Genomic DNA, 18,712 nt, shown 5'->3' with positions numbered 1-18,712 from the left:
CTAATTTTTCTTCTGTCCACTTTGGAAAGTTGTAATTTTTAAGGAATTTGTTCATTTACTTTATATTGTCAAATTTTTTGGCATGAAATTGTTCATAATATCCGCTCGTCTTTTTAATATTTGTAGCATCTGCAGTGATGTCTTCTTTCATCCTGCTGTTAGTAATTTGTGTCTTCTATTTTTCTGATAAGTCTTACTGGAGGATTATATATTTAATCAGACTTAAAACTTTTAAAAATTTTTGTTGATTTTTCCTATTGTCTATTTGATACTATATTGATTTCCATTCTTTTCATTGCTTTCTTTCTTCCTTTGTTTTGGATTTAATTTACTCTACTTAAAAAATAAATTATTAGGATGGAGGCTTAGATAATTGATATACTTTTTAAATTGTAATATAAGTATTTAAACCAATCTTTTTTTCTTGAAGCACTACTTTTGCTGTAGCTCAAAATTTTGATATGCTAATATATTACAATTTTTAAATGATCTTTTAGTACAAAATATTTTCCAGTCTTTCTTGTATTTTTTTCTTACTTGACTCATGGGTTATTTAGAAGCATGTGACTTAATTTACAAATATTAGGGATTTTCTAACTATCTTATTTTTTGTTGATTTCTGATCTGAAACCGTCATGGTTAGAGACCATACTTTGTTATATATCTATCATTTTAAATACTGGCAAATGGTCTTTATGCATCTGAAAGGAATGTGTATTATGAAATTTTGATTGTGGTTTATTCATAATATTAATTAGGTGAAGTTGGTTAATAGTGTCACTCAAATATTCCAAATCCTGAGTGATTTTGGAGGGGTATAATTTTTCTAACAATTATTGAGAGAAACCTGTTAAAATTGCCATCTATAATTGTGGATTTGTCTACTTTCTTTCCCTCATTTACCATCTATATTTTGTTTCCTTTTATCCCCCATTGATGCCTTCTTTTCTTTTTTTTTTTAAGATTTTATTTATTTATTCATGAGACACACACACACACACACACACACACACACACACAGGCAGAGACACAGGCAGAGGGAGAAGCAGGCTCCATGCAGGGAGCCCGACGTGGGACTCGATCCCAGGACCCCGGGGCTATGACCTGAGCCAAAGGCAGATGCTCAACTGCTGAGCTACCCAGACGTCCCAATGCCTTATTTTCAATAAAGTAATTTTTTAGGACCTTAGTTTATCTCCTCTTGTATTTTTAGCAATATCTTTGCATTTGATTTTAGTGCTTTCTCTAGAGATTATGTTGTGTATTTTGTCACAAAATATCTTCAAATGATATTCTATTACCTCATGAAATTTATAATAATCTTAAAATAATGCAGTTTTTATTCCTTCTCCTGACCCCTGTTCTCTTATTCTTATATATTTTACTTCTGTATATACTATAAAGTTTACATAACTAATGTTACTGTTTTTATTTTTCATAATCCATAATCATTTAAATAAAAATTTTAAAATATATAATTATATAATTTAGTGCTTTTATTCTTTCCTCATATCCAGTGTTTGATAGCATTTTTCTTCCACCTGAGAAACTTCTTTTAGTGTTTCTTGTACAGATCTTCTAGAGGAAAAAATCTTTCCGGTTGCCACTAATGTGAATGTCCTTATTTTATTTTCATTTTTGAAGGGTGGTTTTGCTGGATATGGGATCTAAATTGGTCTGTTTTTGTTTTTGTTTTTGTTTTTTTTAGCTTTTATAGCTTGCTGGCAATAGTGTTGGAGCAATAGACTCATTACCGTGTATATTCTCACTGGAAGTGGAAGTCTCTTGCTTTTCTATTCATTATCTCAGATAAGGAAGGGACGATTCAGAAGCTCCCACCTGGTTTCCTTCACTACAACTGCTCTTGCCTGACATGTCATGGAATTATTGTGTAAATTCCGCCGAGCATTGAGTATGTTCGTTCACAATCCAGAAAATGACCATTGGATGAGTCCATGAAGTGACTAGATCCAGCGGATCTACCATGAATCAAATCTAGGCCAGAACATCACATGTTATTTAATTCCCGTATGCTCCACCTCTAACAACTGGACTCTCATGGCACTTCAAGTCCCTGGGTATCAATTTCAACTTAGACCATTTGTCCAAGAGCCTAAAATAAAATATAACATAATTTAAAAAACCAAAGCAAACTGTGCATTCCCTCTCCCAAGTTTACTGTTACCCAAGTATCTGGGCTATGAGGCTTTGGGGAAAGATCAGAAGAATTCTTGTCATATACTTGCCAGACTTTGCATGGCTCTTTCTCACAGCATTTCTCTCTAGGCTACATTATTCTCTCTTTAAAGTGACAATAAAATGGAAAATTGCAGGGCATCAAGAGATAGAGCATGCTAAAGATTTTTTCAATCCAATTATACCCTGTCAAATAGAATACTGAGCAATCCTGAGATGTTCCATTGCTGTTCCAATCCTTTGCCTGAAGGTAGGATTCTTCAATTTTTGAAGCATTCTGGGCCATGAGTTGACATTACTTTTTCACTATGAGGAATGGACAATGAACAGAGAGGTTCTTGAGACTTCCAACTGAGGCTCTGCTGTATTGAAGTGCTATCTCCCAAAGGAGATATTATGACCCCTTTTATTGACTTTCTCCAGGATGCAAATTCCAGCAAAAGCTTTAGGTGACCTGGAATCTAGTCATCACTCATTTACTCTTGATAATTTCTACTAAACAGGACACTAGAGGGAAAGTGTCTTCCTATTCTCCAGAAGAAACACAGAGACTGGGTTTGCATAATTTCTAAACAAAGAGGGACTTGTAATAGGAAATGTGCAAATATTACATGTTATCTTCCTTCGTTGCAATATGTAGTCTGTCTTCTGGGAAAGAAGCCCACACATCTTAAAGCCATTGACCCTAGTCCAGTCCCAATCTATTAATTCCATCTCCTTCCCAAGGTGGGGGGGTGGTAGTATATATTGCTTATTAACCAACATCCAGTGGGCATCTACAGTCACCCACGTGTTGTTCCAAGTAGTGGAGATGCTGTTAAAAGAGACAAGAGCTTTTATGGGGGTTCTAGTCCAGTGAGGGGAGGCAGTCAATAAATCAGTCAGTATGTGAGGTGGTGTTAAGTACGATGGAGAAAAAGGAGAACAGGGTAGAGAGCTTCTGGACTGGAGCTGGTGATGGTTGTAAGTTTAAGTGAGGTAGTTAGGAAATTGCTCACTGCAAAGGTGACATTACAGATTCTCTGTGGGAGGGTGGCAAGGAGTCTGAAGGCCCAACAAAGGGAGTTTTTCCAAACATCCCCTGTTACACCTAAGTTAGCAGCAAATTGGGACCGAAATGCAGGTATTAGGATCCCTTGTGTCCTGTTTTCTCATTCTGTGACACTGTTATAAGGACCTATATGGGATTCTCCGATGCACTATATCAAGTAATGTGGTGAAGCTGTGACCTGTTGGCAAACAGGAGTTGCAAACAAATTAGCTAAACAAGTCTCCATTGATTACCTACTGTTCAGAGGCGGTCACAGGTTCCCCAGGGATCTCAGAGAAATACACACTGGATTTCCTGCCTTCAATAAGCTGACAACGTGGGGTGGGGGTGGGGGTGGGGGTGGGGGTGGGGGCAAAGACAAACAAATCAAGCCAATGTTTTGATGATACGACCTAAACCTGCAGCCGCAGAACTACAACCAGTGATGCTCCGAGGCCCGTGTCTTTTGCCAAAATCCAAATGATGTTTCTCACAGGCTTGCTGTGAAGGAAGACAATTCTGTTCACTCACCTTCTTTTCAGCCTTGCTCACACACATGGATTATCATACTGTCAACAGTATAACCTAATAAGAAGGATGGCAATATCTTGTCTTTTGTGAGCTGGCTGAAACCCAAGGACCGTGGCTGTTGAACACAGAAGGGCAGACAGGTGGGAGCTTCATGCTGTCCTGTAATTGCAAAGTAGCCTTACCTCTGAGAGTCCTTTCCAGAACTGCAGCTATTACCTGTGGCTAGGTTGGGATGGTACTCTTTAAAATAATATGGAATAGACCAACTGGTGAAATTTAATTGTTGCCAATTAGATCTAGCAGAGGAAGAATTCATATCAAGCTCCACGAGTCACCTAATTGGACTGCAGAAGCGAAGCTGTCACCATAACCAGGACAGCGAGGACTTGTTTTAGATGCCAGTTTTTACACTGCATGAAAAATCGTGGCTAGAAACCTCCCCGAGCTGCCTACCGTGGTGCCAGGTGATTCAAAAGGTGTTAAAAAGCAGTCCCAGGAAAAAGAAGAGAGATTCAGAAAGTCTAAGATATATCTACTTCGCAGCAAACCCAGGCTGTTTATTTGATCAGACAATTCCATAAGGAAACATCAGCCAAACTAGTGATTGGCTATGGATTTTCATAAAAACTTATTCATATCATTAAAACAGTCTGGTATTTGTCTTTTGAGAAGACTCTGTCTCAGTTTTCTTTTTTTTGTTGTTTGGCTTTACCTTTCTCAGTTTTAAAGAGGTATATTTACAAAAGTTCAAATTTTATGGCATATTTAAACATTTTCCCCTTCATCCTGTTATCTGTTTAATGGGAATTATCAAAAGAAAAAGAATGATGGGTGTATTTGAGGTTACATAAAGTATTTGCATGGAAGGTGATAAGAACTTAGTGTTTAGGGGGCGCCCGGCCGGCTTAGGCAGTAGAGCATGCCGCTCTTGTGAGTTCGGGCCCACGTTGGGCATGGAGCCTACCTAAAATGAAGGAGAAAAAAAAGGGGAACTTAATATTTGGGGTTTTAAGATTAATTCTATCGCTGATTTTGTGTTTATTTTTTCAGTTAATGTAAAATGGGCTCCATGGATCCTACTTCTTTTTTTTTTGGGGGGGGGTCCTACTTCTTAATATACATTTGTACACACACATATACATATATATGCATAATTTTCCCTATATCACACATTTCTTAAGAGAGACATTCCCGGTCTACTAGATTTTCCTATTATTGAAATGTTACTAAGGACCTCATTTTTGGAGTGTGAATTAATTAACTACTTAACATTTAAAAGCCTTAAATACCGGGGAACCTGGGTGTCTCAGTGGTTGAGCGACTGCCTTTGGCCCAGGGCGTGACCCCAGGGTCCTGGGTTCGAGTCCCGCCTGGGGCTCCCTACATGGAGCCTGCTTCTCCCTCTGCCTATGTCTCTGCCTCTCTGTGTGTCTCTCAGGAATAAATAAATAAAATCTTTTTTTTTTTTAAAGTCTTGAATACCTGGATTTTTCAATTAACAGTAGATACAGTATTATTGGATTTTTACTGGAAATGCTGCTTAAATTGTTTCAAGATAATCTCCAACAGGCCCCAGAAAAAGCAGCTTCTAAGTGCATTCAGGCCGGAATCCCCTGGGGAAAGGACTTGCCTGTGCTTCATGGAATCAGGCACCATCCAAAGATGAGGTTTATTCTAATTTTCTGTAGGCTTAGAATTTGTAGGTGGTCCGAAAGGTCAGTTCCATCACTCCTAAGGTTGTCGTAATGAACACCGCGAACTGGAATAAAAGGTTCTGTGGCCTCTCGCCTCGAGCCGCCGTCTGTGCCAGGGGGCAGCGGGGGCGGCCTGGCTGCCAGGTGCCCCCCCCACGAGGCCCCAGGGCGCTGGCCTGGCCAGGAGCGGAGGGGCGGCCCGGGCACCGGGGCTTCAGGTCTGACTCTGTGAACTTGGGTTCTATTGGTATTTTGTGTTTTCTCTTTTTATATATATGTATATTTTTTAATTTACTTATTCATGAGAGACACAGAGAGAGAGAGAGAGAGAGGCAGAGACCCAGGCAGAGGAAGTAGCAGGTGCCCTGCAGGGAGCCCGACGTGGGACTTGATCCTGTGACCCCGGGTCATGGCCTGGGCGGCAGGCAGCGCTAACCGCTGGGCCACCGGGCTGCCCTGTATTTTCTCTTAAACAAACCTTGCTGCTGCGGCTGTGGCTGCTGCTCCCAGGAAAGTGCGATGGTGCCGAGGGCAGTGGGGCAGGGCACGCGCTCCCACCCCTACCCCCGATCCTGCAGGGATGGGGCCCAGCCCGGGGCAGTGGCCCCCCGCTAGGCTCCTTGGCAGAGAGAGAGACAGAGACAGAGAGACACAGAGAGAGAGACAGGGAGAGAAAGACAGAGAGAGACAGAGAGACAGAGAGACAGAGAGAGAGAGGGAGAGAGAGACACAGAGAGAGAGACAGGAAGAGAGAGAGGGAGAGAGAGAGACAGGGAGACAGAGAGACAGACAGAGAGAAAGGGGGGTAGACAGGAGCAGACCCTGCAGAGCCCGGAGCCCTACGTAGGAATCCATCCCACGACCCTGGGACTGTGACCCGAGGGAGGCGGACGCGTACCTGACTGGGCCTGACTGGGCCGCCCGGGGCCCCCATTTATTTATGGTAAGTATTTACCTATTTAAGTACTCGCTACACCCCATGTGGGGCTCCGATTCGCGGCCCCAAGACCAAGGGGGCACGCGGTCCCGGCCGAGCCAGCAGGCCCCCGGCTCACTGTCCGCGGCCTGGGGTTAGTACACCTGTTCCCCGAGGGCGGAGGGGCCCAGGGGGTCGCTGGGGCCGCGCAGCTGGGAGTGGGTGGAGTCAGGAGCAGGTGCAGGCGGTGGGGGCCCCCCTAGTGCCCCCCGTGCCCCCCACGCCCTTGCCCCCTGTGCCCCCGCCTCATGCCCCTGCACCCTCCCACCCCCCATAGCTCCGTGCCCCCGTACCCCTCCAGCCCCCTGCTCCCCATGCCCCTCCGCCCCCCGTGCACTCGTCCCCTGCCGCCCCCCATGCCCTCCCCGGGTGCCATCCCTTGCACAGCCCTGAGGGGTCCCACGCCCCCCCCAACTAGTAGGGCCTGGCGTCCCCCTGGGACCTTGGAGCAGGCTTGGGCTCCTGTCGCAGCCGGCCGGCAGTCCCTGCTTCCTGGCCTGGGGTTGTCCCCGTGACTCCCAGCTCCTTGCGTCCCCTTCAGAAGGTGGGGGCCAGGGGTCCCTCCCAGCCTGCTGACAGCTTGGCAGGAGCCCTGGGGGTGGTGGCCGAGCTGACGCTGACCCGGTGGCTGTGGCCTCAGCAGCCGGGGTCTCGGGGACCCTGGCCGCCTCCCAGTGCTCCCCAGCAGAGGCCTCACCTCAGCAGCTTCTGGACAATCTCTTGGGAGGTGGCTCAGTGTGAGCTACGCTCGGAGAAAACCTGCAAGTCATCTTTAATCATGTATTTTTCCTGCCGCATTTAAACTCATTTTTAACTCAGGGCCTGATATGGCATATTTCCGTGGCATATTTCATCACTTAGGTTTATTCTATTGTTTAGCCTTTCTGGGTATTGGTTCTGTCACATGAAAATAGCCGCATCCAAGGGCTGTTTTCTTCAAGATTTGGTGTCATCATCAATGTCCCATGGAAATGATTCAAACAGACGGTGAAAAGGCAGGTCAGAGCCTGGTGATCTGACCCTAGGAGCTCTCATCAGAAGATTTTGGGGCACCGGGTGGTTCAGAACAGAACATCTGCCTTGGGCGCAGGGCGTGACCCCAGGGTCCCGGGATCGAGTCCCACGTCGGGCTCCCCGCAGGGAGCCTGCTTCTCCCTCTGCCTGCGTCTCTGCCTCTCTCTCTCTGTGTCTCTCACGAGTAAATAAGTAAAATCTTAAAAAAAAAAAAAAAGCAATTTTTATTCTCTTTGGAAAGCTAAAGCATTGTACAAGTCAGGAAGGACAAGCAGCTGTTCTGAATTTTAGCAAAAAAGCATCCAGAAGTGGTCTGGCAAAGCCCCTCTGCGACTTCTGCATCTTCTCAGTGCACCTGTGTGGAGGCCCGCACCTGGGATGGGTCCCTGAGTTACACGCGGGTTCGTGGGCCTTGAGTGAGAGACCCTGGTCCCCGGCGTGCGTCTCTCCACATTCCCTCTGGGGAGGACAGCGGCCCTGGTGCACTAAGAGCCCCCTATACTCCACCACGGTCTCCTCTTAGCTGCTTTTGCGGTGACCCTGTTTCCCAATAAGGTCACACTCTGAGGTCCTAGGGAATAGGGGTTCGACACACCAGTTTGGGGAGACACAATTCAACCCATACCATGTGATCGACGGGTGATGTGCTGCCGCGACCCTCTCGGCTTCGGAAGATGTTGCAGGAAGAGGGCCTCAGCTGCCACCGCTTCCTGGCACCGCTGGCCGCTGGGGAAAGCGGCCTCCCCCAAGAGCCCGTCCCTCCAGGGGGGTCTGCCGCACAAAGCTGAGCACCCCGTGGCTCTGTGTCCAGCACTCTTGCCCCGGTCTGGATGCGTCTGAGGGGCCATCCCCGCTGCAGAGCTCCCCTGGGCCCAGAGCAGGCCTCCCCTGGAACCGTCTCAACCCGCCTGTCCCTGGCCACTTGCTTCCACCCCCCACCCCGGGGCGATCCCTGGGGAACGTGGAAGGGCCCGTGCTTCAGGGTTGGCTTCCGGTCTCCGACGCAGGTGCCCTTTACCAAAAACTCCCAAAGTTTCAACGACTCTTGCTCATGAGCCACTGTCTGAGCTGCCGTGCAAAGCTGGCCTAGAGGCCACGGGTCATTGCTTCGATCACTCTTCACTTTGCCGAATGCATCGGTCTCGTCTCTTGCTTCTGGGCCGTCCCTAACGCACTCACAGCGTTTGGCTTTATCGTAAAAGCGTGTGCACGGGTGGGTCTAAAATGTTGTGTGAGGACAGGGAAGGGGAACACAGTGGGGAAGAATAAGAATTTGCCAGTTTCTTACAAATTCACCGGCTCCCCCAAGTTTTAAAAATGCCAACTGGTGGTATGAAACCATCGTTCTCTCTGTGGATTCTCTTAAAAATTACAGTGTAGGCTGATTTTCGACTTAGATGAAAACCTGTGGTTTCTATACAGAAACATGGGAGGACGTACAGGTCGTGGAAGAGAGACTTTCAAGGTGGGTGGGCTCAGGTTCTAGGCCGGTGTTGCCATTTTTCCAGCAGCGGGACTTAGGGACGCCTGTCATTTCCTCATCCGAGACTTGCAGAATTGCGTGGATCAGAGAAAACATACATAAGGTGCCTGGTAGGTGCATGAGGTCCACTAGAACATCAAAAGATTGTATTCAAAGAGCGGTAATAATGTAAATATTAACAATAGTCACTACTTTATTTGGAAGTAGAATGATGAATTATCTCGAGCGGCTCCTGTATGTATTTAAAATACATTCTAAAGGGGATCGTGGGGGGCTCAGCAGTTTGGCGCCTGCCTTTGACCCAGGGCCTGACCCTGGAGACCCGGGATCGAGTCCTGCGTCGGGCTCCTGGCAAGGAGCCTGCTTCTCCCTCTGCCTCTCTGTCTCTCTCTCTGTGTCTATCATGAATCTTATAAAAAAATAAATCTTAATACATTTTAATAAATTTAATACATTTTAATAAATCTTAAAAAATACATTCTAAAATGAACATAAAAGTGTATAGATTATTCTAGAATCATGGCTTGTGTGGGCTCACCCTTCTCAGATCCTCCTGCTGAAATCGTCTCTGCGCCCGCGGGGCCCGGATTATGCTGAAGGATATGTTTTTTGTGTGTGTAGTGTCTCAGATAGCATCTTCACATCCAATTTCCTGAATTGTCATTTCAACAGTTTGCAGTGAAAGGAGTAAACCATCACTTGAAAAGAATGTATTATATAAAATGTGTTTCTAAGGAACTTGAATTTATTCGAAAAATTTTGTGGGGTCTCAATTTTCTAATGAAAAACATGATTTCACCTAAGTAGCTTTTCTGAAGAATTGAAACTTCTCCATTAAGTGCTAACGATTTCATGTGGCACCAGGTTTTGAAAGGTTTTTAAAAGAACACCTAAAAGCGCCCGTGAACAGCTTATGCTGCCTGTGTGCTCAGAATTAGAATAAAGCTTTTGACAGTATCATCAATGCGCTGACATTATTAGTAAAGGTCCTTAACCTTATTCTGGAACAGTTGAACAATACTTGTTTGTTCATCCCAGAACCACGTAGGAAAGACCATTGGGTTTCAAGGTTTTCAGGTGCTTTTTTTTTTTTTTTTCTTCCTTTTCTTCTTCTTCTTCTTTTTTTTAAATCAAAAGTGATGTTGGCAAAGACAAAGAGCAGAGTGACAAGCGGATAGTACCTGTGCAGACAAGTTCTCATGTTATCGTTAATTGTGATAAGAGTCTCTAAACAGGGGTGATTTTTGTCATACACTCATTTTTTTTTTTTTTTTTTTAAAGCTGAGTACTTGCATAAAATTGCTTTTCTCCCCTGGGGAATTCACTTACCCTTGTAAAATAACCTGTTATATGAACGTACAACGGATCTTCCAATCGTGTCTCCCATTGCCGCAAGTGGGGGCCATGGGGTGTCATCAGGCTGCCGGGTTCGCACCCCAAGGTGACCGGGGCGCACCGCTGTTATGGCTTTGATGATGTCACATTCTAATCTACCTCTCCACTTTATTGTTTAGTGTCTTAAAAAATATTCAGAAATTTAAAAAAAATTCAGAAATATATAAAGTAGACACAAGTGGTACGCGGGCACCATCCAAATACCTCCAGTCGAATTTTTTAATTAAAAAAAAAAAAAAGTGCTACGGTCACATGATTAGAAAGTCACGACAGGGCTGTAGGTGCCTTGGACGTGTGTGGTGTTGGCAGCACTTCACTGTGCCGTTCGCAGGGATGGATTTTATCATTATGCTTCAAAATACGTGTGACTGTTGCGTAGATAGTTTTGTACGCGCTCACAGCTGCGTGGAAGACAATCCTTAACTCTCCTTCAAATAAATGAACCACAGTGGGGCGTCTGGGTGGCCCAGTTAAGTGCCCAGCTCCTGATCTCAACTCGGGTCATGAGCTCGGGGTCGTGAGATCGGGCCTGGGGTCAGGCCGGGCATGCAGCCTGCTCAAGATTGTCCCTCCCTCTCCCCCTCCGCCTCCCCCACATCCCCTGCTAGCATGCACGCTCCCTCTAAAATAAAGAACAACAACAAAAAAAACCCCTGAAATAACAAAAAGTAATAATTTCTTCCATCCCCATGTAGTCTCCTTAAAGGAAACCACTATTTTGCCAATTCTAGTGTATCTTTCTTGAAAATGTTCTAAGCATATAGGAATATACATATTTTTAAAATATCTCTTTTATTGGACTGTTAAGACAGAGCTAGAACCTGGGCTGGAATCCTATCTCCTCCAATGACATTATGTGACTCTGAATAAATTATTTAATCTCTCTGTAGTTTAGTCCCTGCATCTGTAAAACGGAGCTACTAAGCCTCAGAGGGTGGTTTTTAGGGTTGGAAGTGTTGTAGTAAACACACTCCCGGGGGCGCCGGGGGGGTGGCTCAGCGGTGGAGCGGCTGCCTTGGGCTCAGGTCGTGACCCCGGGGTCCTGGGATCGAGTCCTGCATCGGGTCCCTGCAGGGAGCCTCCTTCTCCCTCTGCCTGGGTCTCTGCCTCTCTCTGGGTCTCTCATGAATACTAAAAAAAAAAATCTTTAAAAAAATAAAAATAAGTAAACACACTCCTGGCATGTAGCATTCAGGAGATGTGAGCCACAATAACCGTTTATGCCAGATTGTTTTTTCAGTCTTATTGGGGTACAATTGACAAAACCCTAAGATACATAACGCGTACAGCATGATGGCTTGGTGGGCGTAGAGGCCGAGAAGGGGCTCACGAACACATCCATCACGGCAATTAGCGCCTCTTTTTTGCCGGTGAGAACATCTGCCCTCCTAGTGGGTTCGGGCGTGCGGGCCACGGCACCAGCCCCTGTCCCAGGCACGCTGGCTCCCCGTCCTCATTTATCTTACAGCTTAAGCCTGTGCCCCTTTCTCCGCCCGCCCTTGTTTCCTTGCCCCCCTGGCCCCTGGCAACCACTCTGCTACTCTTTCCTTTAGGAGTTTGACTTTTTTTTTTTTAATTTCATGTATAAATTGTCCTAGGGGGTTTTTGTTTTCTCTCTAGGGCTGATTTTACTTAACCTCCTGCCCCCCAGTCTCATCCATGTTGTCGCGAATGAAAGGATCGCCTCCCTCTGTAGGGAGGACGCGTACCTACACGTCCACATGCCCATAGCTCACCTTTGTTTCCCATTCACCGTTAATGGGCACCCAGTTGGGGTCATATCTGGGCCACCATGAATAATGATGCGACCAACACGAAAGGCCTCCCTGAGAAGACGGCCCCGCGTCCTGTGGCCAGGCCCTGGAGTGGGGTTGCCGGCTCTCGGGGGGCTCTATGTTTGGCTTCCCGGGGGGACCCCTGCCCTGCATGCCCGGGGGCCCTCGCAGTTTGCCTCCCACCAACACAGCTCAGGGCTCACTTTTCTCAGCCCCCCACCGACACTCGTTCTCTCCGTCTTTGGGGTCTCCTTGTGGTTTGCACCTGCGTTTCTCTAGCGATCAGTGACGCCGAGCAGGTGTCGGCGACCTGTCAGTCCTGTGTGTGTCCTCCTCGGAACAATCTGGAGTTGATTTTCGTGCGTGCTGTAAGATGGGCGTCCAGTTTCGGGGTTTTGCGGGTGGCCACCCAGTTTTCCCGACACGAAGAGACGGGCCTTCCCCGTTGTATATTTCGGCTTCGTTGTTGATCACGAATTGACCGCAGAGCCCAGGTCCACTTCTGCGCTCTCCACGCTGCCCCATCGAGCCCCGTGCCTCCATGCCAATGCCAGGCTGTTTCTCGTAAGATACCCAACCTTGGGTAAATTTATTTCTTTGGCAATTTGCTTACAAATACAAAAGTATGGATTTGAAAGAAGACCTATTGCAAGAATTAATGACAATCTCTGGTGCATGAATTTTCTCATTTTTGTGTCTACTAAAAATAAAGCAAATGGTTTGTAACCAAAATGTAACTTTAAAAATTTTAATTCCGGTGTAGTTAACATATAGTTTCTATTAGTCTCAGGTGTACCATATAGAGACTCAACAATTTCATGTACTATTCAGTGCTCATCAAGGTAAGCATATTCTTTTTTTTTAAGATTTTATTTATTTATTCATGAGAGACACACAGGGAGAGGCAGAGACACAGGCAGAGGGAGAAGCAGGCTCCACGCAGGGAGCCCGAGGTGGGACTCGATCCCGGGACCCCAGGATCACGTCCTGGGCCGAAGGCGGCACAAACCACTGAGCCACCGGGCCGCCCAGGTAAGTGTACTCTTGCTTCCCTTCACCTCCTCTGTTTGTTCTTGATAGTTGAGAGTCTGTCTTTCGGTTTGTCTCTGTTTTTGGTTTTTGCTCATTTATTTTGTTTAATTCCACATATGAACGAAGTCCTATGGTAACAGTTTTCCTCTGAGTGGCTTGTTTCACTTAGCACTGTGCCCTCTAGCTCCATCGTGTCATTGCAAATGGCAAGATTTCATTCTCTTTTATAGCTGAGTTCTATTCCATCATATATATATATATATTACGCATAAATACACCACCTCTTCTTTATCCGTTCATCTATCAGTGGGCTCTTGGGCTGCTTCCACAATTTGGCTATCGTAAATAATGCTGCAATAAATAGGGGTGCATGTGTCCCTTCAAATTAGCGTTTTTGCGTTCTTTGGGTAAATACCCAGTAGTGCAATTACTGGGTCATAGAGCAGCTCTATTTTGGATTTTGTGAGGCCCCTCCACACTGTTCTCCAGAGTGGCTGCACCAGCTTGCATTCCCACCCACAGCGCAGCAGCTTCCTTTTCCCCTACAACCTTGTTGACACTTGTTTCTTGTGTTTTTGAGGTTGGCCACTCTGATAGGTGTGAGGTGCTGTCTCATTGTGGTTTTGATTTGCATTTGCCTGGTGATTGAGTGACGTGGGGCATCTTTTCATGTGACTGTTGTCCATCTGGACGTCTTCTTTGGAGAAATGTCTGTTCATGTCTTCTGCCCCTTTTTTAATGAGATTAAAAAATGGTCCGTGATCCATTTTAAGCTTATTTTTACGTGTATGGTGTAAGAAAGTGGTCCAGTTTCACTCTTTGGCACAAAGCTGTGGGGTTTTCCCAACAGCATTTGTTGAAGAGACTATTTGTTCCCATCGCATATTCTTGCTTCCTTTGTCAAGGATGAAGTGACCACGTAATTATGAGTTTGTTTCCAGGCTCCTTGTTCTGTCCCTGTGATCTGTGTGTCTACTTCTGTGCCAGCACGAGACTGTTTTGACTACTACAGCTTTGTAATATAAGTTGAAGTCTGGAATTGTGACACCTCCACTTTTTTCTTTTTCAAGATAACTTCGACTGCTTGCGGTCTTCTGTGGTTCCATACGTAACGTCGGATTGTTTGTTCTAGTTCTGCAAGAAATGCCGTCAGGGTTTTGATAGGAGCGGCACTGGACCTGAAGATTGCTGTGGGTAGTATAGACATCTTAACAATATTCATTCCTCCGATTCATGAGCACGGAATGTCTGCCCACGTTTGTGTCACCTTCAGTTTCTTTCATCAGTGTTTGCTACTTTTCAGAGTACAGGCCCACTCACCTCTTTAGTCAGGTTTATTTCTAGGTATCTTATTTTCGGTGCAATTGTAAATGGGATTGCTTTCTTAATTCCGGTTTCTGCTGATAGAAATGCAATGGATTCTTGTACATTGATTTTGTGACCTTACTGAGTTCACTCATCAGTTCTAGCAGGTTTTTGATGGAGTCTCTAGAGTATTTATATCTATGTATCTATATGTATAGCATCGTGTCATCTGCAAGTGGTGAGAATTTTATTTCTTCCTTACCAGTGTGGATGCCTTTTATTCCTTTCTCTTGCCTGGTTGCTATGGCAAGCTCTTCCAGTACCACGACGAATAAGAAGTCCCTCAGGAAACTCTGAGATGAGGGAATAACTCTCCCTCCCATACACCCAAGGTGTTTTTTTCCAAACTTCTGCTTCACTGCTGTACCTCCATGAGTGTTTGTTGTGCTGTCTCTTTAAGGATGAGGCCTCAGTTTCCCATCCCGCTCCCAGCTCTCTCGAAGCCATGCCCTGATCTTCAAAGTTCCAGGCGCAAGTTCTGCGGTTGTAAGAACTCATGAAATTTGGCCCGTCTGGATTTCAAAGCCAAATGGTGTGGAGATTGTCTTCCCTGTGCAAGCCTTCCAGTGTGATGACCTGTTCCTGGCCTTTCTCTGCACCTGTGATCTGCATCCCCCAACCCCGTGTCCCTGGCCTCCTCTTCCCTGTGGCCTCTTCTCTACCTTCAGTCCTCCAGCTCACTCTCCCAGTCATCAGGTCATTCTCTAGGCTGTTGACACTGAGGTCAGTGTCATCTAGTTGTATCCAGGGGAGGAGGGGAGCACAGGGTCTCCCACTCCACCACTTCCCTGCGCGTCTCCACCCTTCTGTTTTGATGACTCTTGCTTCGTCTTACAGCTTGAAGTCAGGGAACGTGATACCTCCAGCTCTATTCTTCTTCTCAAGACTGCTTTAGCTGTTTGCAGTCTTGTGGTTCCATACAGATTTTAGGGATATTTTTTTCTATATCTGTGAAAAATGCAATCGGAATTTCGATAGAGATTTCATTGAATCTGTAGTTTGCTTTGGGTAGCGCCGGCATTTTGACATTATCAATCCATGAACCTAGAATATCATTCTATTTATTCGTGTCTTCGGTTTCTTTCATCAGTGTCATAGTTTTGAGCGTGTGGGTCTTTCAGCTCCTTGTTTAAATTCCTGTTTTATTGTTATTGATACCTTGTAAATGGAATTCTTTTCTTAATTTCTCTTTCTGATAGCTCATTATCAAAACGGATGATATAGTTTTTCTTTTTTAATTAATTAATTAATTGGTTTTTTACTGACATTTAATGTATTATTAGTTTCAGAGGTAGGATTTAATGATTCATCAGTTGCATACAACACCCAGCGCTCATCACATCACGTGCCCTCCTTCATGCCCGTCACCTAGTTACCCCATCCACCCCCCAGGTCTCCTCCAACAGCCTTCAGTTTGTTTCCTATAGTTAAGAGTCTATAGGATTTGTCTCCCTCTCTGTTTTTGTTTTATTTTATTTTTCCTTCCCTTCTCCTATGCTCTTCTATTTTGTTTCTTAAATACCACGTGTGAGTGAGATCACATGCTATTTGTCTTTCTCTGACTGACTTAATTTGCTTAGTGTCATACCCTCTAGTTCCATCCATGTCATTGCAAATGGCAAGATTTCATTCTTTCTGATGGCTGAGTAATATTCCACTGTCTATATGCACCACATCTTAATCCATTCATCTGTGGATGGACATCTGGGCTTTTTGCATATTTTGGGTTATTGTGAACATTGCTGCTATAAACATTGGGGTTCATGTGTCCCCTTCAAATCTCTATGACAGAAAAGAATATATTTTTATTCCTGCTTTATTTTATTTAGCTCTGTGTGACCATTTTATATTTTTTCTTTTTTATATATATTTTTTATTTCTTCATTTTAAAAATTCTTCTGAATCACATTGTTTTAAGTGTGTTTCTTATAAATAATATATAATTTTAAAGTATCAAATATGATTTTTTCTTTTTAGCAGATGAATTTATGCTGTATTTTCAAATTCTCTCTTTTTTCTTCCAAATGTTTATTTAAATTCCAGTTGGTTAACATGTACTGTAATATTGGTTTCAGGAGTAGAATTTAGTGATTCATCACTTATACACTGTATTTATTGATATAATAAATTTATTGTGTTTTATTTATTTTTTGTTATTTTAAGTTGTTAATACTTTCTCCATAGTCTTTCTTTTGCTGCATAGATTTTTTGATATGTATATGTTTTTCTTTTTATAATTTACACAATTATTGTCTATTTTTAAAACTCTACTTACATTTATAGCATTATATGTTATACTTAATCTTTTATTTTTATTTTTATTCTAGTTTATTTTTTTAAGATTTTATTTATTTATTTATTTATTTATTTATTTATTTATTTATTTGAGAAAGAGACATAGCATGAGCAGAGGGAGGGGCAGAGGAAGAAGCAGACACCCTGCCGAGCAGAGAGCCCAACTCAAGGCTGGATCCCAGGACCCTGGAATCATGACCTGAGCCAAAGGCAGTTGCTTAACCAACTAAGCCACACAGGTGCCTTAATCTTTTATTTTTAAGTTAAGCAATTTTAACCAATACTATTCCTTGCAGAAGGAAACAAGAAAATCATCAGTTTACACTTTCTTTTAATTCTTTTTTATCTTCCACCTTCCAAATGTTGTTAGTTACATTCTTATTTTCAGTCACTTTTGGTAACGTGGTAGTGTTTAAAAATATAAATCTTGATTTATTAACATAAGAATATTTTTATTCACTAAGAAAGATGCCAAAGGTGTAAAATTTATATTTATTCCCATTTCCCTTCCAAATTTTTACTTGTTATTTTATAACTGCCAAAATTTAAAGCCTTCATTTTCTGCAATCGTATTTCCTTAGTTATTTGTCTTTGTTTTATATTTGAGTAGATTCAGTGCTCATAACAAGGTATTTGACCCCAGAAGTTATTGAGAATGGTGGTTTTAAGTTTGCCTTGATGCTGTAACTTCTTGTCATTGTTGTTAATTTACAACATATTTGCATTGTGGTTAGAAAATATGGTCTGAATGGTAAAATTCTTCTTGAGCCTTACTTTGTGGCTTGTGGCTGATTTTTCGTTTTCCATGCACTGGACAATAATGTGTATTCTTTCTTTTTTTAGGTGGAAGATTCTACATACATCTAGGCTATTACTCTCATCTTTTCTGTCTGTTAGCCTTTCAATAATAGAGCTGTATAGATATCTCCCCCTCTGAAGGTGATTTTTTCATTTCCTACTATGCTTTTAGTATCTTTTTCTTACTTATTTTGAAGTTATTTTACTAAGTGTATTCAAAGTTAAATATATATATTTTAAAGATTTTATTTATTTTTTGAGAGAGGGCGCAAGAGAGCAGAAGCAGGGGGAGCTGCAGAGGGAAAGGGAGAAGAGGCTCCTTGTTGGGCAGGGAGTGGGGCTTGAGGGCACGACCCTGGGATCATGACTCGGGCCAAAAGCAGACACTTAACCAACTGAGCCACCCAGGTGCCCCTACAAAGTTAAGTTGTTTTTTTTTTTTTTTTTTTTTAAGATTTTATTTATTCATGAGAGAGAGAGAGAGAGAGAGGCAGAGACCCAGGCAGAGGGAGAAGCTGGCTCCATGCAGGGAGCCCGACGTGGGACTTGATCCCGCGACTCCAGGATCAGGCCCTGGGCTGAAGGCGGTGCTAAACCTCTGAGCCACCCGGGCTGCTCCAAAGTTAAGATTTTTAAGCTGCCTTGACTAATGGAACTTTCCATTTTTATATAGTGATCTTTCAAAAAAATCACACATAAAATATTTGTCTTATGGTATATTTTATTTGCTATTAAAATACGTATCCCAGCTGTCTTTTATTTTTTTTCCTGCATAGTACTGAAATCTTCTATTGGTTCCTATCACTTTGTGCTTTATATTTGCCTCATTTACTTTTCTTTTTTTCTTCCTTTTCTGTTTATTTTGTTTTTGTGTTTGTTTTTGCTCATTACATACTTTTTTATCTATTGGAAATTGTACACCCTATTTTACTTTATTGGTCATTTCTTGAAACTTTGCCATTTATATGTAACAAATTCCAAAATTTATTCCTAACCCCTATCCCAGACAAGGATCTTAGCACATCTTAATTCTAATTGATGCTTCTGTAGCTTTATCTACAATTATTATTATTATTTTTTTCTGGATTTCTTTTGATTTTTCCTGAAGCACATCGTTAGGAAGTTCCT

The sequence above is a fragment of the Canis lupus genome, chromosome 14 (genome assembly GCF_011100685.1).
Source record: "Canis lupus familiaris isolate Mischka breed German Shepherd chromosome 14, alternate assembly UU_Cfam_GSD_1.0, whole genome shotgun sequence".
NCBI lineage: Eukaryota > Metazoa > Chordata > Mammalia > Carnivora > Canidae > Canis > Canis lupus.
Note: the sequence above shows the minus strand (reverse complement) of the source record.